Below are 16,730 nucleotides of genomic sequence, written 5' to 3' on the forward strand. Positions count from 1 at the left end.
CCTCAAACTAGGGAGTGGCAGAGCTGGAATTTGAAGTTGGGTGGTCCTGAACTCAGGTGGCTTGTTTTCTTAATCAGTCAAACCGTGGACACTCATTTCAGTTCAGCAAACCTAAATCTGTGTTCCTACTAGACCATGTGGGACCAATCCAGGTTTTATGGGGTCTGAAGCTTAGACAATTTGGGGGGCCCTCTTTTGGAAAAAAGAATAAAAAATTGCAAATATAAAATCAGGTATAAAAACAAACTTATTTAGAATGTAAAAAGAAATCACAACAAAATATTCTTGCTAATTTTACAAAAATATACGACCATATGAATGCATAGCTAGGGACTCAACGAAGCCATCTTTGACCCTTAGCTTCCCTTGAAATCCTTCAGATGGCAAACTACCTTGCAAGCTTCTCTGAGGTTCTCCTCCCCACCCTGTCTCCCAGCTAAAGGACCTGAAGACCCTAGCAACAGGCTTAATAGGGCTTTTCTGGCCATAGGAGCCATTTTGGCCTGAGTCAACTTGAGTGCCAGAGGGCGAATGCCCTCAGAAGCAGCCCCCAAATACTGATGAACAGGGAGTTGGTGGAGAAATTCCCTAGCTTCCTCATCCCTCAGTTGAGATCATGCTGAGACACTTAGTGGTTCTTAGGGTGTAGTCCCAAACCAGCAGCAATCTGTACCACTTGAGAACTTGTTAGAAATGCACATTGTCAGCCTACTACTAAGCTGTACCTACTGATTCTAAAACTCTAGGGGCTGGGGCCCAGTCACTGGTGTTTCAACAATCCCTCCTAGTGAGTCTGTGCTGAAGTTTGAGTACGACAGTTCTGCTAGGCTGTTCCCCGGAGCTCCCGTTGTCTACAATGGTAACCTGCTTGATAACACATCTTATTTTGGTCTCCTTCCCCTTCTTGTCTCACTTCCTCATTCTTCAGCTGGAGCTTCCTGAAGTCACTTCTAACAAACGACTCGCACTTAAATCTTTGTCTGGGATCGGCTTCTAGAGAAACACCACCTCAGATGGGAACAACTGGGGGAGGTGTCATTGCCCAATGAAGCTGGCTTCAAGGAGAATGAAATGCTCTGCTAAATCCTTTACTCTTGTTGTCTGCTTCACCTTCACCATGCCTCAGTTGAGAGGGAGATGTTGCCCCCCAACGGGGAAAATAGGGTTTGGAGGATTTAAGTGGCTTGTCCAAGGATTTGAATCCAGGTCTGCCTGAGTCCAAAAGGTGAGCTCCTTACCAGTGAGGGCAGAGGGTCAGTCCATGTTTTGCTGTCTTGTCATTCCTACTCTTCTCAGAGCAGGCAAGTGTTAAATGAAAATTATAGGAGGCCATTGTTTTGGACTAAGTTTCTGAATTAGGCCGCAACAGACCAGGCTAAAAATCCAAAGGGAGTCACCCATGCTAAAGTTCCATGTCACTAAACCCAAACTAAGTAGTTACCTGAAAAGAGGTAGCAGGCAATTTCCCAAACAGGCCAGTTCAAATCTGAACAGGCACAAGAGTGAATCCCCTCTGCTTTATTCCTTATACGAGAGAAGTAGCGTTGAGTAGCCTGATGTTAATGAATCAGTTATTTTTCTGTCATTCTGTCTCCCTGTCCCCACCTCATGAGGAAAGTGGCTCTGAAGCAACGAATAGGCTCTTTGTTCTTTGCTTCTGTTTCCTTCAGCTCTCTCTGTCTATAAAACCAACTCGCTCTGCTCAGCTTATCGAAACACTTATTCTATTTTATGGAATGAAGTGTTGCCAGATTCTAAAATTGCAATAAAGCCATTTGAGATCTTTAAGCTTAACTTATTGTCATTTTGTCTTTTGATTCAGGGATCCAGTTTTGTTGTGCGGAGTGCTATAGGCTGGACACTTTGGAAAAATCCAGAGTGCACTCTGTGGACACTGCTGGCCTGAAATAGTGGGGCACACTGGCCTGAGAGTTCCCTGGCTCCCAGTGCCTATGGTCCTTCACCCCATGCTCCCTCAAGGTCCATCCCTACACCCTCCAGCCCACAGCATGTGACCAAGCATGTGCCCTGTAACCTGAAGCTGGAGCCCCTCCTTTCGCAGATACCTGGAAATTGAGCCAGATCTGCATCTGAGGGACACTAGAAGGGTTGGGGAGGAGTGCTTACCCCTGAACTCTGTTCTGTCTCATGTTTGGAGGTCCAACGTCATTTGATTCTTCAGATTTCCAGCAAACTATAGCTCTCATTCCTTTCCCGCATGCCCTCACCCCAAGGCTTTTACACTTAAGAGGAAGGGCCCTGCCTTCTCTGGGCCCACAGCTCCTGTGGCTTGAGGTTCCAGCAGTCTTGTTAACAATTTTTCTCCCTGTGAGGTAGGAACGATGACTGTGTTAACAGGTTGGGGGGTGGTTGGGGAGACACTAACAAGATGACAAACCTTGGTCTTTGGCTCTGCTGCTGACTTTGAGCGAGTCCTTTTTTACCTCTCAGAGCCTCATTATCTCATCTGTAAAGTGGGGAGTCCTGCTCCCCTCCCCTGAGGTTGTTCTAATGAGGCCGTGCTCATAGTAGGTGAATAACATGGGCACGCACAGTGATGGGTGCGGGTTGCAATTGGGACCTCCCTCTGTTCCCTCCATCACAATTGATCAGGGAATTTGGGGCTGGTCTTGACTTTTCCAGGACCTTGGTCTCCCAGTAGGTTGCTGGTGATGCTCAAAAGGTAGGGGTCTCTCCCCAGGACTCTGGCAGCCTGCCTTTCCGGGAGGAAGGAGACAGAAAGGGTTACTTTGGTAATCACTAGGCTTAAGGATGTCCCAATGCTTCACCCTGTCCCAAACCGACCCCCCACTCCCACCCTCAAGTCTAAAGTGGATCCCTCTACAATAATATCATCATGCCATTCACTCTTCCTTTGTGGCACTTATTATAAGTGCTAATTACTTATCAATATCTGTTTTTTTTAAACAAAACTTTATTATGAAAAGTTTCCAACATTTACCAGAAAAACCCAAAACAGAACAGTATCACAGACTCCATATACCTATCACTCAGCTTCAACAGTGATCAACTCGAGGTCAATCTCGTTTTATCTCTACCCCTACTCACTCCTGCCTCCTAGTATTAATTTGATGCAACACATCTGTAAATGTTTTGGTAGGTATTGCTAAAAATAAGGGCTCTTCTGTAAAATATAACCACAAATACATGTCATTATACATTTATCCAAACCCACAGAATGTACAACTCTAAGAGTGAACCCTGATGTGAATGATGGACTTGGGATGACGATGATGTGTCAATGCAGGCTCATTACTGTATCAAATGCTCTGCTGAGCTGGGGGATGTTGATACTGTGGCAGGCTGTGCACAACGTGGGGGCAGTCTCTGTACCTTCTTCTCAATTTTGTTGTGAACTTAAAACTACTCTGAAAAAAGTTAAGTCTTAAAAAGTAAAATCAAAAGAGCAAAGCTCCTGTTATTAAAACTAAAAAATGAACAATAATTCTTTGGTATGTGATTACTGTTAAATGTGTATCTCCCTCCACTGGGTTGGGAGCCTCATGAGAGCTTGCGTGAGGCCTACTAGGTCCTTGGTGAGTAATTGTTGGATGGATGGATGAATGGATGGGTGGACAAAGGGAGCTGGGAGCCCACTTTGCTTTCCATGGATGCTGTCTGATCCCTTCAACACCGGGGTGTGATCACTGCCTTGCAGGTCCACAGACTCTCTCATCCTCTCGGATGTGAGCACCACCAGGGAGCTGAAAACCTTTCTCAGTTTTTTTTCGCTCCTAACCTGCCTTCCACAGAATCAGGCAACAAGTCACTAATCCTCTCCTGTTGGTTGCAGCCTGCTCCCACTGTGCAGCTAATTCCACCTTCCAAGTTAATCATCATGCTTAGCACTTTCAATAAGCTTTTCATCTGTAGAGCACTGCTCAGTCATTAGCTGATTACTGTAATCTGTCCAACTCCCAAGACGTCAACCAGCATAGCAATGAGAGGCTTCCCTTATTCTCTTGGAGACTCAGTTTCCTCATCTGTAAAACCAGGTTAATATACCTAACTGGCATGGTCGGTATAGGGATTCCATAAAATGAAGTCTGGAAATTGTCTGGCACTGTCCTTTGACACCTAACAAACCCTCAGTAATTGTTTATTATCTGTTCCCTGTATAGTGTAGAGGTTAACTCTCATTGGAGAGCCCAGAAAAATCTGGATTTGAATCCAGCTTCCTGTACTTAAAGTTACATTTCCTGAGCCTCAGTTTTCCCATCCCTAAAATGGGGATGATGGCACCTGCCTCAGTTGGCTGAAAGATCAAATGATGTGACATATGTGTGTGATGTGCTGGGCACAGCATGAGGCACCTAGGGAGTCCTACCCAGAAGGAAATGGAGGCAGGGAAGGAGAAGGAGGCTGTAGGTTCCTTGGGAAGGTGCCAGATACTTCTTTTCTTCTTTGTCCCTCAAGATGCTTTAGGGGAAGAAAAATGCCTGTTGAACTCACCATAACAACTCCAGCCAACTACCCCTTTGCCCAGCTGTGTACTCAAAAAATAAGTAAAGGAATTAGGTGTGCTATGGGTGGAACTACATCTCAACAGGACTGGACAGTTGGAAGACTTTCAGATTTTTCTTTATCTCACAACCAGAGAAAGTAAACAGGCCAGGGATGATCCCCACATATTACAGATGAGGAAACTGAGGCTCAGGGAAAATAAACACAAGGCCTGCAAACGAGAGCTAGAGCCTCCCCATCCCAATTTGGATGCATCAGGAGACATGTCTAAGCTTTGCGCTCCAGAGGAGCTGGGCCTCTGTCTCAGCTGGAGTTACGGGTCTTCTTAAGACCTTCTAAAGCTACAAGGATTCTGCCTGCTAGCCCTTCCTCTCACTCCACCTGGTATGGGACTATATCCCAGTGCGCCTGTTTTTAGTTACTGAGAATTTCAGCATCAGGGAAGCCATCAACAGCTGCTGTGGTTGTAACTGTGCAACTCTAGCAGAGGGATCTCATTCATCATAACAGCAATGAACCAGCAAAGAAGTTAAGTCCTCACCATAAAGCTGGGGGTGACTCTAGGAGGTGATAGGGGGCCTCTCTATACACTGACTGGGCCTGGGTTAGGACCCCTGTTCCAGGAACCAGGGCTCCTGGCATTCCCTGAATAGGCAGGGTCCGGCATCAGAGTGGCGGCATCAGAGTGGCCGCATCAGGAGGCTGATCTCCACCCTTCCTAGGGAGAAGCATAGGAAGGACCTGGGAACTGAACCCTAAGTTTCAAAATGTGAGGAAGTTGAAGAAAGGGAGCAAGATTCTGAGCTGGGTACTTCACGTGTATTATTACATGTACCATATCATATGTAAGCAATAATTTATTCTGATAATAAGACCCTTTGGGGCCGGGTGCAGTGGCTCACGCCTGTAATCCCAGCATTCTGGGAGACTGAGGTGAGTGAATCATTTGAGGTCAGCAGTTCAAGACCAGCCTGGCCAAAGTGGTGAAACCTCGTCTCTACTAAAAATACAAAAATTAGCCAAACGGTAGTGGTGCACGCCTGTAATCCCAGCTACTCGGGAGGCTGAGGCAGGAGAATCACTTGAGCCTATGAGGCGGAGGTTGCAGTGAGCTGAGATCATGTCACCAGACTCCAGTAGTCTAGGTGACAGAGTGAGATGCTGTTTAAAAAAGAAAAAGAAAAAGAAAAAAGACTCTTTGGATAGGCACCATCAACCCATTTTACAGATGAATTAACTAGGGCACACAAAAGTTAATTAAGTTGCCCAAAGGGTCACACAGCAAGGAAGCGACACAGGTGGGATTCAAATTCAAGCCTACCTGACTCCAGGCCCCACAGTGTTGCCTCTGGTTGTTACCTGCATTTTATAAGGAAGGCAGCTGAGGCCCAGAGATGGGCAGTGATTTTCCCAGAGTCACACAGCCAGCTAGTGGCTGGATAGAGACTGAAACCAAGAGTCCAGACTTCCAGTTCCAAAATGAGCCCATAAAAGTACCTGGCCCATAGGAGATCTTCAAGTCATATTTGTTTTAGAGACAGGATCTCACTCTGTTGCCCAGACTGAAGTGCAGCGACACAAACATGGCTTACTGCAGCCTTGACCTCCTGGGTCAAGTGATCCTCCTGCCTTGGCCTCCCAAAGTTCTCGGACTGCAGGCATGAGCCACTGCACCCGGCCATCCATTAATATTTGTGATAGAAACAAGGCTAGGGAGAATCCCTGGATGGTTGAGGATAGGGAAGCAGTGGGGAGGAGCAGGTGGTGAAGAACAGGCCTTGCTGGAGACCACTAACCTGCTGCTTTTTTTCTGGAAGTTGCCCTTTAGCCTTCCCTCCAAAGTAGGGACTGGGGAAGTGACCCAGAGCTGAGAGGGGTGAGAGGTGTTGTGCAGCACTCGGCCTGCAGGTGGCGCCCGCACTGCAGTTCTGGACTCCCCCAGGGAATGGGAGCCTGCAGGGGATTTTCCTGTGGCTGGGCAGGGTGGGGCCAGGGCAGTGGGTCACTCACCAGCGTGTTCAGGATGCCCTTAGACAAAAGCTCCCCTCTCACCCTGGCTGCCTATGCCTGGCTGTGGCAGCAGAGGGCTGACAGCACCCAGATAGGAACTCACACCTCAACTCCTTCTTCCCTGGCCATGCCCTCTGCAGGGTCCTGGGTAAGAAACCTCAGAAGGACTGGAGATCATCCAGCTGCTTGACTTTGGTCAGTTTACTGAGCCTCTTGGACGCCTACTTTCCTCATCTGTAGAGCAGAAGTGGGTTTTATGTCCAGGGTATTGGGAGGATCAGATGGAACATTTATAAAATGCCTGGCCCTGGCTGGGCACGGTGGCTCATGCCTGTAATACAAGCACTTTGGAAGGCCGAGGCGGGTAGATCACGAGGTCAGGAGTTCAAGACCAGCCTGGCCAACACGGCGAAATTCTGTCTCTACTAAAAATACAAAAATTAGAGCCGGGTACGGTGGCTCACGCCTATAATCCCAGCACTTTGGGAGGCCGAGGTGGGCGGATCACCTGAGGTCAGGAGTTCGAGATCAGCCTGGCCAACATGGAGAAACCCGTCTCTACTAAAAATACAAAAATTAGCTGGGCGTAGTGGCTCATGCCTGTAATCCCAGCTACTCAGGAGGCCAAGGCAGGAGAATCACTTGAACCCGAGAGGCAGAGGTTGCAGTAAGCCGAGATTGCACCAGTGCACTCCAGCCTGGGCAACAAGAGCGAAACTCCATCTCAAAAAGAGAGAAAAAAAGGTGCCTGGCCCATTGCAGGCACTCAGCAATTGGGAACTGTCAGGATTATTCTCATGGACAGTGGCTACCTGTCCTAATGTCACATCTGCCTGGCAGCTATCTCTTCTTAGTCTTTTCCACATCACAATGGCAATCCATCACACCATGCCTTACCAATCACTGCCAAGCTCTGTTATCCATCCCCTACGGACCTGGTACTGCCTGGAAGACAATACAGAAGAGTGGTTAAGTGGAAGACCCCAGGTCTGTGTGCAAAACCTTGCCTCTGCGCCTTCCTGTGTGGCCTCGGTCAGGCGGCTCCCGTGTTGCAGATTCTTAGTGCTCACCACTACAGAACACAGGCTCCTAGAAGCTAGGGTGGAGCCATGTGACTCACTAGCTCTGGCCAGGGAAATGGGGGAACAGGAGTGATGTGGGCATGTGTCACTCTAGGCCAAGGCAGGTAAGAACTTGTGGATTCCTCTGCCCTTTCTTGCCCTGCCACAGTGACCTGCGTATGGCCAAAGGGCCATGTGTTTTTATGGTAAAGCTCTAAGATGGAAGCACCCTAGATCCCCTAAGCCACCCTCAGAGGAAAGCCACCCCAGCAGCACTGTGTTATGTATGAGCAAGAAGTAAACTTTTATTGCCATTGAGGCTTCAGGGTTTGTTTATACCACAGTGCAGACTAGGTTAATTTTATGGATGCAACCTCCCTGTGCCCCAATTTTCTCATCAGTGAAAATGGGGATAATAATAGAACTACTATCATAGAGTTGTTATGAGGGTTAAATGAGATCGTGGATGCAACCCTCTTAAGATGTAAAAATCTTAGTTTTTATCATTCTATGGGAAGATACAGAAGAATATGAAATGATCCTACATGCTCAGAGCAAGAGGGGCCCTAGGAATTTGAACTCACATTTCATGTTGAGATGAGGACACCGAGGCTTGGGGCAGAGGAGGGGATGCTTTGTTCAAGGTCATGCAGGCAAATGGTGGGAGAGTCAGGGCTGAATCCTGACTTTCTGAGCCTTGTCCAATGTATACCTTCAGACACATTTTGGTCCCTGCCCTCTGGGAGTTCATGATCTATTTGGAAACAAGACAGACATGCTACGGAAAGGTCATTCAAGATTCCATGCTATACCCAGATGCAAGAGTCATCCAGACAGTGAGGGTTCTGAGGGCCAGAGGAGGACAAGGACCTGGGTGGTCTGGGAAGTGGGCAGAGAAGGCTTCTGGGAGCCGATGGGATTTGAAGTATGGGTTTCAGCAGAGAGGAGGAGTGGGCAGAAGGCAATGGTGGGGGAGATGACGGTATAATCCCAGGCCAGGAGACAGGGAGGTCAAAGAGCAGAGTGGTCCATAGAACAGATAGATCAAAGCGTGGTATGTTTAACCAGTTTGAGGGACATGTAGATTTCTTCCCCTTTTTGACCCCTATTATAAAGAGCACTGCACTAAACACCCCTCTATGTATCTGTGTATTTTGTCAGCTGAGATAGAAGTTTTCTAGAGAAGAGAGGTTGGGTTGAACCTGGAAAGGTATGGTGGCCTGATTTGCAGGAATGGTGTTGTAGGGTTTGGAAGGCTTTTGAATGTGAGTGACACAGAGATGATTTGACTTAATTTTTCAGGCCAAGACCTCCCAGTTTCAATCATTCGCTTACCATATTTACCAATTTTGGCCTATTCATGTGACAACTATACTATTACTGACCCAATTTAAATTTTAATCCCTCACTTTTAAACTCATACATTTATTTTAAGAGACTTTTTATCACCATCATAGAATTTTTTTTTTTTTAAAAACAAAGTCTCGGTCTGTGGCCCAGGCTGGAGTGCAGTGGCACGATCTCAGCTCACTGCAAGCTCCGCCTCCCAAGTTCACGCCATTCTCCCCCCTCCGCCTCCCAAGTAGCTGGGACTACAGGTGCCCGCCACCACGCCTGGTTAATTTTTTTTTTTTTTTTTTTTTTTTGTATTTTTAGTAGAGATAGGGTTTTACCATGTTAGCCAAGATGGTCTCAATCTCCTGACCTCGTGATCCGCCCTTCTCGGCCTCCCAGATTTTTTTTTTTTTTTTTTGAGACGGAGTCTTGCTCTGTCGCCCAGGCTGGAGTGTAGTGGCCAGATCTCAGCTCACTGCAAGCTCCACCTCCCGGGTTTACGCCATTCTCCCGCCTCAGCCTCCCGAGTAGCTGGGACTACAGGCGCCCGCCACCTCGCCCGGCTAAGTTTTTGTATTTTTTAGTAGAGACGGGGTTTCACCGTGTCAGCCAGGATGGTCTCGATCTCCTGACCTCGTGATCCGCCTGTCTCGGCCTCCCAAAGTGCTGGGATTACAGGCTTGAGCCACCGCGCCCGGCCAGATTTTTAAAAAAATAAAAACTATGCTACTTGCAATAAATACAAGATAACTATTAAAATAAATATGATGATAGCAAATCAGAATTATTAAATACAGCCATAAGTGCCTGCCAGAGGCAGAGCAGAAGGCCTGATTCCTTCTGGTTCAAGGAAGAGGGATTATCAAGTATTAAAGACATAATAGCACAAATTGAGACTTTCTCCTTTGCTCGTTTGTATAGGCTAGGACAGAACTGACAGGGAAATAACTTTCTCACCATGTGATTCAAAGAGGTCACATGAAGAAGGCTTGCCTCCGGCAGAAAGTGACTTGTAGACCACACCGAATGGGCATCCTGTCCTCTGAAGACTGTCACCAGAATGAGAGCAAGTTCTTTTGTGGGGTAGTTTGGCAGCAGTAGGGCCCAGGGGTGGAAGACTGGGCCGGATGGTCCAAATCCGCCCCTCTTTTTGGTGGACATTAGGTTTTCTTGTGTGGGACTAATGGGTCGGGCTGGGGTGTGGGGGTTCACAACAAAAGAGAACAGATCTTGCTTACTGTCCCTGACTATAGGTTGTGGAGACCCTAACTCTGAGTCTGCTTCCCAATAAAAGAAGAAAGTGATCTCTGGACATTAAAAAAAAAAAAAAGACACTTTTTTGGGGGCATTACAAGGAGAATGGGAATTGCCTTCTCCCTACACCATCATCTGCAGTCAGGGCGGGCTCCGTGGACGTGTGACCTGTGCTGTCACATAGAGGCCTGTGTTCAGAAGAGTTCAACACTCGGTTTAATGCTCTGTTGTTGCCATCATTCCACGGGATACACACTGGCAGACAAAAAGGAGGCAGACCCTCTGGGGACCATTGTGGAAAGAGCTACAGGACATACCTTAAGAGAGAGAGAGAGAAAAAAAAAAAAAACAAGTTATAGGACAATATGTGCAGTATGGCTGTATTTGTAAAAACAAAAAATTCTTAAAATTTTAAAAATACACACACACACACTTCATTATTCCATTTTCCCTCAACTGGCTGGTTAGTAATATGTGCAATTACCACTCTTCTAGGGTTAGCCTGGAGATGGAGCAGGCATCCTTGATTTATTCATGTTTACCAGACACTCCCCATTTCTACCCACTTCTTGGACAATGCGAGGACCTTAGAGCATTCTAACTCCATTTACCCCCTTCCTGCTTGTGTGCCATTGGATCGTGTATTTTAATTCTCCCTATATATTTTAAACATTAGTTTTATTGTTTTATACAGCCAAGATTCATTTGTATTTACCCATATTTCCCTTTCTATTGCTCTTGTTTCTTTTCTGAATATCCAAGCTTCCATCTGGGACCACTTTCCTTCTGCCTGAAGCATACCCTTTTGTATTTATTTTTATATTTGAGCCATTCATATGGTTCAAAATTCAAAAGTACAGAAGTGTGTCATGATAGATATCTTTCTCTTCCACCCCTGCCCCCAGCCAAAAACTATACATTTCCATATGCACATAGAACATTCCTTGAAGGAAATACACCAAATTGAGAACAGTGGTTTGTCTACGTGGTCTGAAATGTTCATGCTGATAATGTGTTCATGTCTCCCATATGCAAAGAAAGAGAAAGTCAGGGACAGGCAGCCAGGAGACCCAGTCTCTTCTGATTGACAGCCTCTCACTGTGTCCTGCCGTGCACGCAGCCACTCTGTTATATGTGGCCTCGTTTCATCTTGGCCACAGCCCTGTGGGACATGAGAGGCAAGGTTCCTCCATCCCAGGACAGCTACTGACCATGTCTCCCATTTTCATGAGCACTTACTATGCCAGGTGCCACTTTATATTCACCACATCACTCAGTCCTCATGACAGCTCTGCTAGTATTATCACCATTTTACAAATGAGCAAACTGAGGCAAAGATAAGTTAGGTAATCTGCCCAGAAGGCAGAGCCAGGGTTCAAACCAAATCCCAACAGTCCAACTCCAGAGCCATGCTATCACAAACCCCATTATACAGCTGAGGAAACTGAGACCCATAGAGGTTAAGCCCTAGGCTCAAAGTCACTAAGTAGTGGCAGAACAAGAACTCACATCCATGACTTTTGGGGTTAAAATCTACAACCCTCCCCCCACCAATGGTTTTTTTCTGCACATTAGAATCATCTGAGGAGCTTTCAGAATGCCGTGTTCAGATGTTAGCCAAGACCAAAAAAATCAGAATCACTGATACTATTTTTGTGTCCCCCTCACCTCCCAGAAGTTTCTGAAGTGTAGTCAGGTGAGAACCACTGTCCTTGCCCACAGGAGACAGGGCTCAGAATCAGGCTCTTTGGATTTCATTTGATCCAGACTTTGCCTCTCATTAGCTCTGTGACTTTGGGCACACTGCTTTAACAGTTCTGTGCTGCCTCAGTTTTCTCACCTGTCAGTTTAGATAACTATAGTGTCTTCTTCACATAAGGATTGAATGAGACCATCCATACAAAGATTTGGAACAGCGGCTAGCACAGGATGAGCTTTAAATAAATCTTACCCTTATAATTGTTATAGTTATTATTATATTTGCTGTGTGCCTTTGCATAGAACCTGTCCCCCTCTGAGCCTCACTCAGGTCCTCTCTGTGTGAGCATACTGTGGGGTTTGGACTGCAGGGTCTTGAACGGTGTCTTCCAGCTCTGATGTGCCTTTGTTGTGATCAGCTGGCTGGGTCTCAGAACTTCTCCACTTGCCCTCATGTTTGTGGAAGCTTGCCCTTTCTCGTGAATGCAGAGGCGGCAACAGGCATGTGCTTGGAGAACCAGGGACCACTTCTGTGGGACGAGTCCAGCCTATGATTATGGTATTGATGTTCTCACAGCCAGGATGTGCTAGGCTGTGCAGAGAGGAATTGCCCACTGAGGGGTGGTGGCTGACAAGGTGCCAGCTGCCCCAGAGAGAGGCCAAGAGCCCTGGACGGAGGGTGCCTTGGAAAGGCATGGCGGGGGCCGAGGCAGAGGTGGGGCTCGTGCCCACTTCCTACCAGTGCCCAGGGCACTTGGTGCCAGTCCTTGCCACCAAGTGCCATTCTGCACCAATGTATAATTCATGCCCCCGTGTGCCAATCTGTGCCAGCTTTAATTAGCTTCTAACTTTTTGTCATTCATTTTGCTCTGAACACCTTATAAATAAATGATGGGCGAGGGGAGTGGAGAGAGGGGCAGGAATGTGAGGGAAGGACCCTCTTTTCTTCAGCCACACAAGGGAGGGGTGAGCTTCCAAGGCTGGGCCCAGGGAACCTCATGCCCCCGGGGCTTTCCTGGGGGCCTCCATGCTGCAGAGGGGTGGCCACAGCCCACTTTGTCAGCCTTCCAGCCTGCTCCTCCACAAGCCAAGCAGGGCCGCCACAGCTGTGCCAGGCTCCGAGGGCTCACAAACTAAACTCGGGAGCACACATGTCTGGTTTATGGTGGCAGGCGCTGCCCCGGGAGAGGACGCATGGGCTGGGGACGACGACAGCAGGAAGCAACAAACAGCTCTTTATCAGCTGTGGGGTGGGGGCATGAAAGGGGGAGCAGGAAGGGATGGAGAGGCTGCTATGGAGGAACCCACAGGAGAGGCGTTTGTGTGCTTTAAAAATAATCATCGACCCTCATGGGGAGGAAAGACTCGCCTGTGAGGGCTGCTCTGTTTTTACAGTTTGTAAAGCACTTTAATGTGTGTTTTTCTCTTTTGATCTGAAAGGCAGCCTCGAGAGGTGTTTCAGCACCTGGGGGTTATCATACCCATTTATAGTTGAGGAACCTGATGCTCGGACCGGTAGGCTAAGACCCATATGAACCACAGCCTGGTGGAGCGAGCTTTGTGTTGCACCACCCTGCCTCTCTTGCATTCCCCAGGGGCAAGGCAGTGGCAGAAAGCACCCCCGTGAGGCTGGAAGGCCAAGGTGGAATGGAGTCCAATTCCAGGTGGTTCCAGGGGTTGGCATATTTAAAACAACAGATTTGGATTCCCTCCCTTCTTTGTATCCTCATTCTCTGAGAGTGCCAGTAGGCCAGCTGGTTATTTGGTGTGTGAGGATGCAAAGACATTGAAGGGGAGATGCCCCTTCCTCCAAGATGTCAGCCCAGGTCACCCTGGGACAATGCACTGTCCCCTCTTCCTCCTGTAGCTGGTCATGCTTTCTACTGTGTATCTGCACCTCCAAGCCTAGCGCCTCCATCTCCAGCATTGCTTACTGAAAGAAACCTGGGCTCCCAGTGGGGCCCTCAAACCCTTCATGGTCCAGCTCTTGCTGCCTCTGCATAGCACACTCCTTGGTCCAGCCCTATTGCCATATTACTTGAGGTCTCTAAACTGTGTGCTGCCCCTGTGACCTTGCACACACAGTCCCTGCTACCTCAGATGTCCTTGCCGGTCTTACCTTGCCAGGTACTCTTGTCTTTCAAGGCTCTATTTAAGTGGTCTCTCCTGTTCAGAGTCTTCCCTAATCTCCTTGGTTAGAGTGGATTGCACCCTGCTCGGGGTCCCCTCTGTCAATGTTGAACCTAGTCCCAGCCTGAAGGATGGCATCATCCTACTTCTTCCCAACTGTTTCTGTCTCTATCTCTCCAGCTGGACTATAGCTTCTCTGAGGACCAGAATGATGTCATTTGCTCTTTGTGTCCTCGGCACCCAGCCCACAGACTGGCACACTGTGGGCCCTTCAGAAACGTGTGTTAGGTGAATGAACAAACACACAGTCCCTGCCTTCGAGAATCTTAAAATCAAGTGTGCTGTGGGCTAAACATGATCTTGAAGCCACTGTACAGATGTGGCCGCTTCTGGAAATCCCTGGGCAAGATGCCCTGGATATGGAAGGAACTGCATATCACTTTTTTTCTTTCTTTCTCTTTTCTTTTTAATTTTGGGAAAGGGGAGGTGGCATTATTCTAATAATGCTGACTCTACACTGTTCTATGCTCCCTACGACAATCACCGGAAGAATAATCAGATGGTCTGCACCAGGCAGGGTTCTCACGGTCGCTAGCAACAGAAATGAACTCTGGCTACTGATGCAAAAAATGAACTCACTAGTTAGTTAACAGGGGCAGATTCAACCAGAAGACTGGAGGACAGACCCAGACAACAAATAGGAACAAAAGGAGGCTGGTGGCCAAGGATGCAGCTGAAAATACAACCCAGGTCAGGCCTCAGGAGTCCTGGAGTCAGGGCTAGGTGCTTTGCATAGCTTCAAAAGGATTCTTGACTGTTTATAAACGTTATAGTCCTTCTCAAGGTTCAAAGTTGAGAGTAGAGCTTCTGACTGGCTTGCCTAGGCCATGCACTGTGCCCTGCAGGCAGAAGGCCTTTCTTTATAGCTTTTTCAATTAAAGCAGGGTCTGGTCCTACCCCTTACTTCATACAGTGGGGGTCCCCCAGTAGGAGTGGAGTTTGGATGAGTGGGAAGTTGGCATCTCTGTGGCTCTTTGTGGCTGTCCAAGTGCTTTTACATCCACCCCAGGAGGGAGGCTGGGCAGGCACCATTCTCTCATTTTCAGAAGTGGAAACAAGGCACAGAGAGGTTCAGTGACTTGTCCAGACTACATAAGGTGGCAAGGGGTGCTTCTTTATCACACAGGTGTACCTTCCTCGATGCCCCACGGGCTTGGAGAGCAGGCAAGTGTTTCCTGAGGAAAGGGCTCTAGGGAGAACTTCGAGAGCTGTTGTTGAAACAGCCCTGACATGGTTTCAGGAATGGAAATCCCAGAAAGGCAGAAAGGTGAAAACTTAGGTGATTCATCTCCTGGAATGAGGAGATTAGAATTTCTGAGATGCTGGTTCAGAGGATAGAGGCTGGGTTCTTCTTCCCAGCTCTGAGGCTCCTGCAAACGCCATCATCCTACCTTTGGCTGGTTCATGTGCAGAAGAGCAAGACTGCTGTTCACCTCCGGGATCCAGTAGCTCCCATGGCTCCCTGGGGAGGGTCCCTGTGCACGCCTCCAGGCCCTATGCACATGCTGCTCCTCCACCTGGAACGCCCTTCTGCTTCTGCTGCCTGTGGACCTCCTGGTCAGTCTCAGCTCACTGCAGCAAGCTCTGACGTCCCCTTGTCCAGGCAGCCTTTCTGGACTCAAGATTTCATGACAATGAATCACCCCACTCTCCTTTGGGCCACTTGTCCACTTTGCCACACTTACCTTGCTAGGTTGTAACTGATTCGTCTGCCCCTCTCTCCTACGGGGAGTGCCTTGAAGACAGGATGGATGTCACTCACGTCTGTGTCCCTGGTGTGCGGTCCTGGCCTGTTTCCCTCAGGGCCATTCTCTCCTCCCCTCTGTGGTGCTGCTGCTCTGCATCACGGCAGGCTGACCCCGCAAACTCCCAGGTCCGCTGGCTTCAGGTGGGAGATGAGAGGGGCTGGGGAAAGAAGACGGAACGCGTCTTCATACTCCACCGTCTCTGGCAGTAGCTGTGTTTCTGTGACTAGAGCCCACACCACACAGGCCCACTGTGGGCTCACCTTCCACTGCATGCCCTGATCCTGGCCACTCTGCTTCCTCCCTTGTCCCTCCAGTCCAGAGGTGGCACACTTTCTGCTGTTGCTGCACTCTGGGTCGCTTCACCATCCAGTTAGAATTCTCAGCTCTTCCATTCCCTGTTACACATTCATGGTGGTTCTGTGGGCTGGCTGCACCCCAGCTGATACCCCAGTTCCCAGCATGGTGCTTGGCACAGAGTGTAACAGAAGGTTTGAGGAGTGGAGAACCTTGAAGAACACCTCTTCTCATGCTTTCATTTTACGAATGGGGAACACGAGGCCAAGAGAGGTCCAGTGTCCAACCCGCCACCATCCAGCTACAGGATGGTCTAGAAGTCAGATCCCAGCTCCAGACTCCTGGCTCCATCACTCTGTCTAAAAGCATGACCATCTAAGACATGTAGGACCACGGCTCCAGTTCATTTGTCCAAGAGCCTGCTTGGCATCTCTGTTCTGTGACTGCACAGGCCTCTCATACAACACGTCCCAAGGGAGCTCTTGCTCAGGTCTCCATAGCGGCCTCCTCAGAGGGCCCCATCACAGGAAACAGCACGCTGTCCATCTACCACCACAAGCCAGAAACCCAGAAGTCTCCTTGACCCTTTGCTCTATCTCATGTAAAACCACTCCCTCTCCTGGCCCTGTAGATTTTTACCTCCTGAAAGTCACTT

The sequence above is a fragment of the Macaca nemestrina genome, chromosome 9 (assembly GCF_043159975.1).
Source record: "Macaca nemestrina isolate mMacNem1 chromosome 9, mMacNem.hap1, whole genome shotgun sequence".
NCBI classification, from domain to species: Eukaryota; Metazoa; Chordata; class Mammalia; order Primates; family Cercopithecidae; genus Macaca; species Macaca nemestrina.